This window comes from Saimiri boliviensis, chromosome 13 (genome assembly GCF_048565385.1).
Source record: "Saimiri boliviensis isolate mSaiBol1 chromosome 13, mSaiBol1.pri, whole genome shotgun sequence".
In the NCBI taxonomy this organism is placed as follows: domain Eukaryota; kingdom Metazoa; phylum Chordata; class Mammalia; order Primates; family Cebidae; genus Saimiri; species Saimiri boliviensis.
This window is the reverse complement of record NC_133461.1, coordinates 10,163,228-10,177,313: the sequence shown is the minus strand read 5'-3', so window position 1 is coordinate 10,177,313 and position 14,086 is coordinate 10,163,228. Positions and strand designations below refer to the sequence as shown.

At 37.2% G+C, this 14,086-nt stretch overlaps 1 protein-coding gene across 1 annotated transcript in view; it reads left to right on the top strand.

The window, feature by feature from the left end:
* DOK6 (docking protein 6) overlaps nucleotides 1–14,086 on the top strand; it is a 456,281-nt gene that overhangs the window by 159,638 nt on the left and 282,557 nt on the right. The window lies entirely within an intron of this gene.

Below are 14,086 nucleotides of genomic sequence, written 5' to 3'. Positions count from 1 at the left end.
CCCATTGTTCAGTCACCTCCCAGGAGGCCTCACCTCCAACACTGGGGATTACATTTTAACATGAGATTTGGAGTGGGTAAGTATCTCAACTATACTAATTGCTATTAACTATAGTCACCCTACTCTGCTGTCTAATATTAGAACTTATTCCTTCCATCTAACTGTATGTTTATGCCCATTAAAACCAACCTCTCGGCCGGGCGCGGTGGCTCAAGCCTGTAATCCCAGCACTTTGGGAGGCCGAGGCGGGTGGATCACGAGGTCGAGAGATCGAGACCATCCTGGTCAACATGGTGAAACCCCGTCTCTACTAAAAGTGCAAAAAAATTAGCTGGGCATGGTGGCACGTGCCTGTAATCCCAGCTACTCAGGAGGCTGAGGCAGGAGAATTGCCTGAGCCCAGGAGGCGGAGGTTGCGGTGAGCCGAGATCGCGCCATTGCACTCCAGCCTGGGTAACAAGGGCGAAACTCCGTCTCAAAAAAAAAAAAAAAAAAAAAAAGAAAAAGGAAAAAAAAAAAAAAAAAAAAACCAACCTCTCTTCATCCCCCCCAATCCAAACACCATTTTTAGCCTCTCATAACCATCATTCTATTCTCTATCTTCGTGAGACCCACTTTCCTAGCTCCCACATAGAAGTGAGAATGTGCAATATTTATCTTTCTGCGCCTGGCTTATTTCACTTACCATGATAACCCCCAGTTCCATCCATGTTGCTGCAAATGACATGATTTTATTGCTTTTTATCACTAAATAATATTCCATTGTATCTAGATACCATAATTTTTATCCAGTTGTCCATTGATGGACACTAAGGTTGATTCTACATCTTGCTTTTGTGAACAGGGGGCATCTTTTTCTGGCTGACTTGTCTTTTTCAGTTGCTCTTGTATTCTTAAGTATTTCTACTAAACTTGCAGGTGGAGGAAAACATTTTGGATTTTACATTATCAGAGAGCCACTGCATTTATTTCAGAGAATTCAGCAGGCTGTGAACCATGTCCTGACTTGCAATTTTGTGCAAAGGAAGACCCATAATGGATGTGTGTAGTGTAGCAACATACAGTCTGTTTGGCTAAGCTTATACAAGCCACAGAACTGTAGATATTTTAATGACAGCTATAGGTCTTACAGCTTAAAGACTTGTAGCTTGAAAAACCAAGACATTGAGTACAAGTTGACCTGAAATACCCAGTCACTCAACCAGTCTGGTATATTCTTGGACCTATATGGCTGTTTTTAAATTTTATTTCTGACCTGAAGTATTTTATTTAAGAATTTTAAATTGTATAAGCTTCAGTTTACTTAAGAATTTCTTCCTTAACATGTCTTAAGTTAAGTTGATGCTGCTTGGAGTTCTGAATCTGAGTTAAATGTTAATGAATGACTTGCTTCTTAGATGCATTTAGCTATTTGCCAAAATGTGTAAAACACTTTTTAGAAAAAAAATGCTGTATAATGTGGAATATCATTATTGTAGCCACAGTACTTCTTATGGCAGCTGCCATATTTAAAGGAAGTTGTATGATAGGCCTATGCAAATTAGACATGCATTATTTTATTAAATTAGTAGTTGTAGGATGAGGCATTCTTACTACCGTAATGATATAATCTGACACTGAGGAAATGCATGAGGTGGGATGTTGCACATTCTCTGCTCCCTCTATAAATTCTTATCATGAAACTTACATTTTAAAGTTTGTAATCCAGTACTCCATTTGCCCAGTCCTTTTCTAGTTCTTGATTAGGTATTTAATTTAAAAAAATTGAGTGGCTTAATCTGGGCATAGTAGTTGCATTTACACTTTTTGGTGGCCAAGTTCCATAAAGCAGTTTGTATCTCAACTCATCAAGTAGTTTGCTAATGAAGTGAGAGTTTGTTAAAGATCTTTACTTGAGGACACTTAAGGAAAATTGATGCCTATGCATGTTACACATTCATCTTACTGTCAGGGAATCAGTTCTTGAAGCACTCATAGTCTGTAGAGCTTAATGAAACAAGTACATTTTTTATTTGAATGAACTTATTAGACTTAGAAAATGTGGAGAAGAGTTTTAAAAAAAATTGTCTACATAGCCTAGGAAATTAATGCTAATAGCTACTATTTCTTAGATAAAGACATATCAATAAGTAAGAGTATAACAATAGCTATATCTGGTTAATATGCTTCCTACCTGCCATGATACTTTGGAAATGTTAATTTTATTACGTTTATAAAGTTTAATCATCTTGCATTTTCAGAATATTAGAACATAGCCAATCCAAAATTTTATAAACATTTTTGACAAAAAAACAATAATCGCAATTACCTAAGGTTTCTTATTTCTTTAATAATACATAAAGTTTTAAAATTCAACCACTCCTGTATCTACAGAATTCTGTTCCTTAGAACCAGGTATATGTAAACAACAACCTTCCATACATTTTCAGATACTAAAAATGCCTGTATGAAAATGTTCCCAGAAAGTAGCACTGGTGAAAATGTCTCATTCTTTCCAATACTAACCAACTCTGGATAAGATAAAAGCACCCATGGGAAAAGATAAAGCAAAAATAAAACACAGAATAAAAACAAGGAAGCTGCATTTAATTACTTTGAGAAACAATATATATTTTTCCTCTTAATGCATTTTAAATGCTTTGAGATTCTCTGAGTAAAGAACAATTTAACTTTGTTTAATCCAGCATTTGCAGAGTCATTTATACATGAAACCTTGGCTTCTCTACTCAGCATACACATCCGTATCGAATGGTATTAAACACAGTTTGAGAAAGCTTCTTTAGAAAAATGTGAAGAAAATGATGACGTATACGGAGAGCTAAGAGTTATTTTACTTCATGATTTGAGAACAAGTTATATCATTTTGTTTTCCCTAATATCTATCGAGACAGAGTCTCACTTCGTCACCCAGTCTGGAGTACAGAGCTGAGATCTTGGCTCACTGAAACCTCTGCCTCCCAGATTCAAGCGATTCTCCTGCCTCAGCCTCCCGAGTATCTGGGATTATCATGCCCAGATAATTTTGTATTTTTAGGAGAGACAGGCCTTCACCATGTTGCCCTGGCTGGAGATTTTTTAAATCTTATTTACATAAGTAGTATGTGACATATACTGTAATTTTTTAAATATACTAATTTAATCAAAGCAGTAGAAAGAGAAAAAAACATTATTGGTGACAGGATGAAGCTGGATTTTTGAAGAATGATTTTCTTCCATTGTAAAGATGTAGTGTAATACCTCATTTATCATGTAGTCATAAATCATTGACTTAAAAGTAGGGCAGGAAATATTTATACTGTTTGTCATATTGAAATACAAACAATAATTGGAAAATGAATGGGCCCATACAACATAAAATACTAAGGTTTCTCTGCTAAGGAAATCCAAGAGGACATGTCAATAAAAAAGGTAAAAAAAAATGTATGTAGATGAGAAGCACTACACAAAGTAGTGGAAAGCCTTCAGTGACTATATAAAGAAAATCACTGTTATTTTTCATCATATGCCAGTGGCTTTTAGGAAATTCATATATTGAAACAAACATCAAAATTCCACTCTTAGCAAAACTGTCTTATTTTAAAATGTGTATTGTTTTAAATGTCTCATTCTTTCCAGACAAAGATATATTTACAGTTTGAATTTTCCAAATTGATTATTAATGTTCCTGTGTTTAGAAAATCACTTCTGAAAATGTATTAAAGTCTCCATGAAGAAAAAATAATTGCAAAATGCATTACCCCAGTTCACATACTCGGCTACTCAGGGCAAGCCCAATCACGTTCAAAAAAGGCAAGTAGGTTTTGCCTGCATTTTACTGAGCAAATTATTTGCTGTATGATTGTTATATCAATTAAGACAGTATTTTAAAAAATCACTTTCCTGGAACATAGTGAGGACTTACTGGACAAAGATTAAAAGGACACTGTTTCTACACTTTAGAAAGTCATTGTCTTGGGGACAAGTCAAGCAGAAAGACATTTAGGGGTTTTTATATATTAATCAAGATGTCAGACCCTAGAGTGCTTTGGAAAACTAAATTTCCACGTTCTAAGTACTTCATTTAGGACATATGGAAATATATAAATAAACATCTTAAATACATAATCATATATTAAAGATGAATTATAGTATTATACTAAATATATTACATTTATATTATCTATCTTTGCTTTATATTTTGTAGTGACAATATCAATACAATTTTTATTTATCAGTATTTTTCTATAGGAACCTGTTTGGAAATATTTAATACATAAATACATCGATAAGTTACCATTAAAATGATATTATACATGTGTATTTACTGGTAAGGCATGAAGTTCAGAACATTTGCTATGGGAAGAAGAGGATTACTTCCTCCAGAATTTCCACTTCTCATTCTCTTTTAATTTTCTTCACATTGGTTGTTCTTTTTATAATCTGCATGTTGTTCAGTTATTCTTTGTTTTGTCTTTGTGTCTGTACTAAGAGGTGAACTCCATGAAGACAAGGATGGCAGGTGTTCTTGTTTTATTCACTGCTTGACACTAAGCAACTGGAAATGTACCTGGAAAAGAGCAAAATATTCATAGGATGTTTGCTGAATGAATGAATTACGAAAATGAAACTCTTTGAAAAGCTGTATGCATATAGAAAATGTGTGTGTGTGGTGTGCATGCACAGAGATATGGTGTGTTAATGTTAGAAGGCTGTCTATCAAAATGTTAGCAGTATTTTTCTTGGGATGGTGGTGGTATTCTAAAATACTCTTTAATTGGCTTTTTAGTATTACATGTCATTTTAACAAAAAGAGAAGATAAAAATTAAAATTAAAAACCTTAATATTTTAAGGTTTAAAATTGTAATTTTAAAATATCAATTCCTTTATCACTGTTCATCCCAAAGATATTTTGAATGGCTGTGTTGCTGCAGGTGGGAAAATAATTGCTATTTCTGCTCATAAGTCAATTAATAGCTTACCAGGAAAGGTAATAAAACACTGACTGAAGAATAAAGTCAAATGTAATGAAATCTGTAACAGTTGTGCATAGTGTAAGTCTATTCTAAAGACTAAGTATTGAAAATAACTTAATTATTTCACACAAGAATAAAGAAACGTAAGTCATGGCCTTCTGTCCATGCATCCATTGTTTAAGTGTGTGTTTAGTTACACCTCCAGTACATCACAGTTTAGATTAGAGATATCATGATGTGGAAATAGGGCGGGCCACAGAGATGGGCTGAAAACACAGGCTTTGAAGACAGGAAATGCATTAGAGTTTTGGTAGCACAACTTTGTTTTGTGATCTTTACCAAATTACTTGACTTAAATGGATTAGACCTACTTACCCTTCTGGGCTGTGACCAGGATTGCCTGATCTTGGGTGTAAAGCCCCCAGCACAGGTGTCTCCCTGCTCAACAAGTGTGGATTTAATACCCTTTCCTAGTTAGGATCTCAGATTGTCTCCCTTCAGAAGCCCCAGAAAAACCACTTTCAAATTCACTCCAGACTCCAGTTGAAAATCCAGTCATTTACTTATTTCTTTTAACAGATAAATGAAAGTTGTTGGGGCTCCTTAGAAACTTGAGCACCTTAGATGTCAGTTCTTCTGGGATGCCTGCATCTTCACCAAAAGCTGTTTGATGTCCACCTGCTCCCTTAAAGAGTTTAGTCTCATGAGTGGCTTTTCATAACACCTTTTGTAGCACTTGTAGCAGGACTGTCTTCTGCTATCCTGATAAATACTAGGAAAGGCTCAATTCCTCTGTCTCTGTCTGTTGCACTATCAATTTTTTCTTACAAATAGGGAGCAAAAACAAGGAGAAAACCAAAATAGGTCTCATAACATCTGTATAAACTCCAAAATATATAAACTCATTTTTAAACTTATAACTGTAATTAAGGTAACCATAGAAAAAAATAACATAAATGGAGACTAAAATGACTAAATGGAGAGTTTAAAGAAAACACTAGTGTACAAGCCAAGCAGATCAAAAAACAGAACTTTGTTAGTAGCCAAGAAGAAACCCCAATCCCAACACATCCCTTCACTTTCACACCAGGACATGAACCACTGTGTTGATTATGATGGAAGCCACTTTGTCACTCTTTATACACTTGTCACCTAAGTATTCATCTTTGAACCGTATAGCTGAGTTTTGCCAATTTGAGGAATATATAGAAATAAAGCTTGCATCATGCTTTCTTTTCTGTCTGGATTCTTTTATTCAACATAATCTTTTTCAGATTTGCCTGTGAGGCTGTATGTAACCACAGTTCATGTGTTTCTTTGATTGGTGTCTAGTGTTCAACCGTATACAACAATCATAACTTCTGCATTTGTGACTTGTGTAAATAATGCTATAACGGGCATTCTTCCATGTCCATTATCTCTGCAATGCACATATATTTCTGTTGAGTACATAACCAGGAGTAGAATTGCTAGAGTCTATGTAAATTGTTAGCAGAATTGCTAGATTCTGGTTATGTATCTATCTCGCCAAGTCATCCAGTGCACACACTCTCCAATAGAGTGTGAGACTTCCATTGCACCATATCCTTGTCAACACTTGGCATTATCAGTATTTTTATTTTTTTCTCCATTTTGTTGGAAATGAATTGACAACTCATTATGCTATTACTTCAGATTTCCCTAAGTACCAATGAGATTGAGCATTTTGTATAAGCTTATTGGCCATTTATACAGCTCCCTTTTATAACTGCCTGCTCAAGTATCTTCCCCTTTTAAAAACTGGATTGTCTGTCTTCTTCTTTTGGATTCTTCACATATTCTGGATATGTACCATTTGACAGGTATGTGTGTGGCAAGTGTCTTCTAATCAAGTACTTGATTTTGAATTCTCCAATAATGCTTTCCTAATATATAAAAATTTATATTCTTATTGCAGCTTATTTTCTCTTACAATAATGTTTTTGTCTATTTTTCCCCTACTTTGCAGTCACTGATACACTAATTAACATACTATATTTGCTTTGAAAAGTTTTAATTACTGGAGCTTTTATACATATATTAAGGATCCACCTGATTCCTAAGACTGAAATTATAAGTGTCATCATTTTGGAGAAAAACTTACTTTAAAGAGCAAAAATCCTGTTGAGTGGGCATTGTAGTAGTTTGTTTAAATAGATCTACTCTTTTACATTAAGAAAAAAAGGGACTTGATCTGGCACCAAGATGGCCGAGAGGAGGCAACTCTGGAGTGCAGCTCCCAGCAAGTGAGACACAGAGGGCCAGAGGACTCCACAATTCCAAGCAAGGTGCTGGGTTTGTTTTGGTGGGACTCACAGGACAGTGAAAGTAGCCCAGGGAGGGCAAGCCCAAGCAGGGCAAGAGTAGCCAAGGCAGGGTGAACCGAGACAGGGCAGGGCACATCTCCACCCAGAAAGTACAGCTGGCTAGAGGGTTGAGGACTTCACCCCCTTGGAGCTCCAGTTCGGATCCTGTGCTTTCCTCATCCCTCCTGCAACCCACGGTTCATGAATGCCCTGCTGGACTGAGGGGTGCTGCAGGTTGTTGATGCAAATCTGAGTGATGGCTCTGACCTGCCTCCTGCCTGGTGCCGTAAGTTGTTGGCATGGACCTGGGCAGCAGTTTGGACTCATGCCAGTGGGATGGAACTACCCATCCTGAAGCAGAGTTGAAATCAGGGAAACAGGCTGTACGGCCTGGCAGATCCCACCCCACAAAACCCAACAAACTGAGGCCCATGTGCTAGAGAGTTTCACAACAAAATACACAGATCAAGATCAGGGAATGAAAGATGCCCACCATTGGGAATGCAGGGCTAATCTCACCTGTGTAAACAAACTCCAAGGGAAGACCAACCAGCAGCCTGACTAAATCTGAGGCAGCCCAGCAGTACCTCTATAGGCCAAAAAATAAATAAAACTTATAATGGACATATAGCTCCAACCTCAACAGAAAGGATGTCCACTCAGAGATTCCTCCCAAAATCACAAACTTCAAAGATCAAAGGGAGATGAATCCAAGAAGATGGGAAGAAACAAGCACAAAAAGATGAAACCATCAAAGACCAGAACACCTCTTCTCCTTCGAGGGATCACGGCTCCTCACCACCAAGGGAACAAAACAAGACAGAATGAGTTTGATGAATTGACAGAAGCAGGCTTCAGAAGGTGGATAATAACAAACTTCTCTGATTTAAAAGACCATGTTCTGACCCAATGCAAAGAAACTAAGAACCTTGAAAAAAGATAAGATGAAATGCTAACTAGAATAACCAGCTTAGAGAAGAACATAAATGACTTGATGGAGCTGAGAAACACAGCACAGGAACTTTGTGAGGCATACACAAGTTTCAACAGCTGAATTGATCAAGCAGAAGAAAGAATATCACAGATTGAAGATCAAATCAATGAAATAAAATGAGAAGGCAAGATCAGAGAAAAAAGAGTGAAAATAAATGAACAAAGCTTCCAAGAACTATAGAATTATGTGAAAAGACCCAGTTTATGCTTGATCAGTATACCTAAATGTGATGAGGAGAATGAATCCAGGCTGGAAAACACTCTGCAGGATATTATCCAGAAAAATGTCTCCAGCCTAACAAGGCAGGCCAACATTCAAATCCAGGAAATACAGAGAACACCACAAAGATACTCCTCAAGAATAGTAACCCCAATACACATAATTGTCACATTCACCAGGGTTGAAATGAAGGAAAAAATCCTAAGGGCAGCCAGAAAGAAAGGTTGAGTCACCCACAAAGGAAAGACTGTCAGACTCACAGCAGATCTCTCAGCAGAAACCCTACAAGCTAGAAGGTAGTGGGGGCCCATATTCAACATCCTTAAAGAAAAGAACTTTCAACACAGAATTTCATATCTGGCCAAATTAAGTTTCAGAAGTGAAGGAGAAATAAAATTCTTTATGGACAAGCAATCACTGAGAGAGTTCACCACTACAAGACCTGCCTTACAAGAGCTCCTGAAGGAAGTACTAAACATGGAAAGGAACAAAAAGGAGCAGCCACTGCAAAAAATGTACCAAATGGTAAAGACCAATGACGCAATGAAGAAACTGCATCAACTAACAGGGAAAAAAACCAGCCAGTAACAAAATGGCAGGATCAAATTCAAACATAACAATATTAATGTCAAATGCAAATGGCCTAACTGACCCAATCAAAAGACACAGACTGGCAAACTGGATTAAAAAGTCAAGACTCTTTGGTGTGCTGTATTGAGGAGACCCAGCTCACATGCAAAGACTCACACCTACTCAAAATAAAAGGGATGGAAGAAGATTCACCAAGCAAATGGAGAGCAAAAAAAGCAAGGGCAGCAGTCCTAGTCTCTGATAAAACAGACTTTCAACCAACAAAGATCATAAGTGACAAAGAAGGGCATTACATAGCATTAAAAGGATCAATACAACAAGAAGAGCTAACTGTTGTAAATATATATGCACCCAATGCAGGAACACCCAGATACATAAAGCAAGTTCTTAACGACCTGCAAGAGACTCAGACTCCTGCACAATGATAGCGGGAGGCTTTAACACTCCACTGACAATATTGGACAGATCAACGAGACAGGAAGTCAACAAGGATATCCAACACTTGAAGGCAGATCAGGACCAAGCGGACCTAGTAAACATTTACAGAACACTCCACCCCAAATACATAGAATATACATTCTTCTCACCACCACATTGCACTTACTCTAAAATTGCCCACATAATTGGAAGTAAATCACTCCTCAGCAAGTGCAAAACAACAGAAATTGTAACAAACAGTCTCTCAGACCACACCACAATCAAATTAGAACTCAGGATTAAGAAAAGCACTCAAAACTGCAAAATCACATGGAAACTGAACAACTTGCTCCTGAATGACAAATGGATAAAAAATGAAATGAAGGCAGAAATAAAAATGTTCTTCGAAACCAACGAGAATGAAGACACAGCATAGCAGAATCTATGGGACACATTTAAAGCAGTGTCTAGATGGAAATTAATAGGAATAAGTGCCCACATCAGAAACAAGGAAAGATCTAAAATTGACACCCTATCATCAAAATTGAAAGAGCTAGAGGAGCAAGATCAAAAAAACTCAAAAGCAAGCAGAAGATGGGAAATAGCTAAGATCACAGCAGACCTGAAGGAGATACAGACACAAAAAACCCTTCAAAAACTCAATAAATCCAGGAGCTGTTTTTTTGAAAAGATCAACAAAATAGGCCACTAGCTAGACTAATAAAAAAGAAAAGAGAGAAGAATTGAATAGATGCAATAAAAAATGACAAAGGGGAGATGACCACCACTTCCTTGGAAATACAAACTACCATCAGAGATTACTGCAAACAGCTCTATGCACATAAACCAGTAAATCTGGAAGAAATGGATAAATTCCTGGACACTTGGACATTCCCCAGACTAAACCAGGAAGAAGTCGAAACCCTGAATAGACCAATAACAAGGTCTGAAGTCGAGGCAGCACTTAGTAGCCTACCAACCAAAAAAGTCCATGTCCAGACGGGTTCACAGTGGAATTCTACAAAGAGAAGCTGGTACCATTCCTTTTGAAACTATTCCAAACAATACAATAAGAGAGAGTCCTCCCTAACTCTTTCTATGAGACCAACATCATCCTGATACCAAAACCTGGCAGAGACACAACTAAAAAAGAAAACTACAGGCCAATATTCATGATGAACATTGATGCAAAAATCTTCAATAAAATACTGGCAAACTGAATCCAACAGCACATCAAAAAGCTTATCCACCACAATCAAGTAGGCTTCATCCCGGTGACGCAAGGCTGGTTCAACATATGTAAATCTGAAAACATAATCCACCACATAAACAGAGCCAAAGGCAAAACCACATGATTATCTCAGCAGATACAGAGAAGGCCTTCAACAAAATTCAACAGCCCTTTATGCTAAAAACTCTCAATAAACTAGGTATCGAAGGAACATATCTCAAAACCATAAAAGCTATTTATGACAGACCCACAGCCAATATCATACTGAATGGGCAAAAACTGGAAGCATTCCCTTTAAAATCTGACATTAGACAAGGATGCAGTCTCTCACCACTCCTATTGAATATGGTATTGGAAGTTCTAGCCAGAACAATTAGGCTAAAAAAGAAATAAATGGCATTCAGTTAGGAAAAGAACAAGTCAAATGGTCCCTATTTACATATACTATGATTGTATATTTAGAATACCCATCGTCTCAGCCCAAAATCTCCTTAGGCTGATAAGCAACTTTGGTAAAGTCTCATGATACAAAATCAATGTGCAGAAATCACAAGCATTCCTATACACCAACAACAGACAAACAGAGCCAAATGATGAGCAAACTCCCATTTACAATTGCTACAATGAGAATCAAATACCTAAGAATACAACTAAAAAAGGATGTAAAAGACCTCTTCAAGGAGAACTACAAACCACTGCTCAAGGAAATAAGAGAGGACACAAACAGATGGAAAAACATTTCATGCTCATGGTTAGGAAGAATAAATATTGTGAAACTGGCCATACTGCCCAAAGTAATTTATAGATTCAATACTGTCCACATCAAGCTACCACTGACCTTCTTCACAGAACTGGGGGAAAAAAAAACACAACACCTTAAACTTCATATGGAACCAAAGGAGAGCCTGCATAGCCAAGACAATCCTAAGCAAAAAGAGCAAAGCTGGAGGCCTCACAGTACCTAATTTCAAACTATACTATAAGGATCAAAACAGCATGGTACTGGTACCAAAACAGAGATGCAGACCAATGGAACAGAACAGAGGCCTCGGAAGCAATGCCACACATCTACAGCCATCTGATCTTTGACAAACCAGACAAAAACAAGTAATGGGGAAAGGATTCCCTGCTTAATAAATTGTGTTGGGAAAACTGGCTAGCCATAAGCAGGAAGCTGAAACTGGACTCCTTCCTTACACCTTATACAAAAATTAACTCCAGATGGATTAAAGATTTAAACATAAGATCTAACACCATAAAAGCCCTAGAAGAAAACCCAGGCAACACCATTCAGAACATAGGCGTAGGCAAGGACTTCATGACTAAAACACTAGAAGCAATGGCAACAAAAACCAAAATAGACAAATGGGATCTAATTAAACTTAAAGGCTTCTGCACCGCAAAAGAAACAATCATTAGAATGAACTGGCAGCCAACAGAATGGGAAAAAATTTTCACAATCTACCCATCTGACAAAGGGCTAATATCCAGAATCCACAAAGAATTAAAGCAGATTTATAAGAAAACAAACAAAAAGTGGGAAAAAGAGATGAACAGACACTTTTCAAAAGAAGATATTTATGTGGCCAAGAAACATGAAAAAATGCTCATCATCATTGGTCATTAGAGAATTGCAAATCAAAACCACATTGAGATACCATCTCACACCAGTTAGAGTGGCAATCATTAAAAAATTTAGAGACAATGGATACTGAAGAGGATATGGAGAAATAGGAACACTTTTACACTGTTGGTGGGAGTGTAAATTAGTTCAACCATTATGGAAGACAGTGTAGCGATTCCTCAAGGGTCTAGGAATAGAAATTCCATTTGACCCAGCAATCCCATCACTGGGTATATACCCAAAGGAATGTAAGTTGTTCTGTTGTAAAGACACATGCACATATATGTTCATTGCAGCGCTGTTTACAATAGCAAAGACCTAGAGCCAACCCAAATGCCCATCAATGATAGACTGGACAAAGAAAATGTGGCCCATACCATAAAAAAAATGACAAGTTCATGTTCTTTGTAGAGACATGGATGAATCTAGAAATCATCATTTTCAGCAAACTGACACAAGAAAAAACCAAACACCGCAAGTTTTCACTCATAGACAGGTGACAAACAATGAGAACTCTTGGACACAGGGAAAGGAGCAACACTCACTGGGGTAGGTTGGGGGTTGGAGGGGAGGGGAGAGACAGCAGGGGGTGAGGAGAATGGGGAGGGATAACACCAGGAGAAATGCCTGATATATGCAACGGTGGCCGGGGGGATGAAGACAGCAAACCACCATGGCAAGTATGTACCTATGCAACAATCCTGTAGGGTGCAGGATGTGCACGTGTACCCCAGAACCCAAAGTACAATTTAAAAAAAAAAAGGGAAAAAGAAAAAAAGAATCCACGTAATACTGATTTTGGGATATCATGTCAGGAAAAGGTCAATTTTCACTTTGTTTTGAATATATTTATCCAATTATTCCAGAGCCATTTATTAAAAAGTCTTTTTCCATTTCTTTGAAGTGCCCCTTTTGTCATAAATCAAATATCCATATATGTGTTTATTGACAGTTCTGTTCCACTGATCTATGTGTCTTTGTCTGATTCTACAGTGTCTTAATTACCGTGTCTTAGCATTTGGTCTTGGTGTTCCATATGGCAAGGCTTCCCATCTTGTTGCTCAATCTTATTTGAATCCTTTGAATTTTCTTGTTTATTACCAAATATGTAATCAGTTTCTCTCATGTTCCTTGTGAGCTTGAAAATCATTTATATTATGCAGTCATTGGGTACTGTGTTCTGCACATCTATTTAACCAATTTAATAAATATTTTTGCTCCAATGCTGTATATCCTTCTTGATTTGTACATGATCATTCTAGCAGATACTGGTATTTTAATCAAACAAGACACATTATTGCACATTATTGCAGCCTTGTCTGTTTTTTTTTTTTTTTTTGTCAATTCTGATTTACAATTCTGAGGCTATGTTCATGTTCATGAATGCATATAAATTCAAAAGAGTTTACACATTCTGCTGAATTAACCTGTGATCATTCCAAAGTGCCTCTATCTCTATTAATATATTTTCCCTTAAAGTAGACTTTGATATTAATATAGTTACATCACTTCCTTTTTGTTAAGATTTAAGTTCTGTCATGTTCTCTCACTGCTTGGAGCTTTTAATGGCATCAGAGAGTAAAAGCCAAGATCCTTTCCTGACCTGGCTTGTCCCTGTCTCTCTGAACTCCAGCCACCTTGTTCCCATTCCCTGCCCTGCACACTGGCCCCTTGCAGCTCTTGAAGTAGTTCAGAAGCTCCTGCATCAGGGTATTTGTGTTTGCAATTCTCTC